Source organism: Amphimedon queenslandica, unplaced genomic scaffold (genome assembly GCF_000090795.2).
Source record: "Amphimedon queenslandica unplaced genomic scaffold, v1.1 AMPQUscaffold_10489, whole genome shotgun sequence".
NCBI classification, from domain to species: domain Eukaryota; kingdom Metazoa; phylum Porifera; class Demospongiae; order Haplosclerida; family Niphatidae; genus Amphimedon; species Amphimedon queenslandica.
Window position 1 is genome coordinate 6100 of NW_003549248.1, and position 1000 is coordinate 7099.

Sequence of the window (1000 nt, forward strand, 5' to 3'; positions counted from 1 at the left end):
TACTTGGACAATAAATTTATGTACGTATTAACTATGCTAGGACCAATAGAAGAGGTCATGTTAGCAAAAATTTAACTTTATCAATGCCAAAATTGCTACTACAGGCTGCATGAAGCATCACAATACTGAACCATCACTTGAATTCTATTTTTTATTCTTAATAGGAGTTCAGTGACACCATTTTAAAGATTTTTCTATATTATTTGGTGCAAGTCTATATCTTCAATCAATATATTCAAAGAGGAATTACTATTTACAGTGAATATAAGCAGGAATACAATGTAGACTATATAGGATGACTATTATTAAATAAAAACTGCAATTTTTTAGAGTAATAATTATGTTTTGTGTGTTACCAACAGCAGTCTTCAGTAAATTGGTTGCAAATCAACCTGATGAGACTGTTGACTGATACTTTTATGTAAGTCATTTCATCACAGTTGTACGTATAATATTTATGTTTTAACACTATAAAATTAGGATTATATATGATGTAAGTGAAGTTGAATCCATTGTAATGCCTTGTCATGTCAGAAGCCACTAGATTTTAATTGTAAGTTCTTTTTAAAATTTATATGTCTACAATATTAATAGCGGATTTTATAGGTTATTAAGCGTCATAAATCAATTTTTTAATTTTGATTCTATTGAAAAATATTTTACTGTGACAAAACAAGCAAGTGCTGGTATGAATCAAAATTTTATTTGAATTAATGTTTTGTTGTTCAAATTGAATAGTGTGTTGTCAAAAAAGGTAGGGGTGCACACACAGAAGTTTAACTTTTCAGACTATACAAACATACTATGAAGTGGTATGTACAAACTTACAAATTTTTGTTTATTATTGCAACAGTTTGTACCCAAACAAGACAGTTCCATTGACTGTGGTGCTTATCTGTGCAAATTATGCATATCTAATATGTTATTGTTAAAATTAATTGACTTTTAGTTTGCCTATACATGTACATCATACTGTGTTGTGATGGAGTGTTCTGATATG

General features: G+C 28.7%; 1 long non-coding RNA gene across 1 annotated transcript; it reads left to right on the plus strand.

The window, feature by feature from the left end:
* The first annotated feature begins 167 nt into the window (after positions 1–167).
* Positions 168–994, plus strand: LOC109590111 (uncharacterized). Its single transcript, XR_002189147.1, has 4 exons — positions 168–281; positions 331–421; positions 481–553; positions 607–994. It is a non-coding gene; the product is annotated as an uncharacterized LOC109590111 (long non-coding RNA).
* Positions 995–1000: the final 6 nt, after the last annotated feature.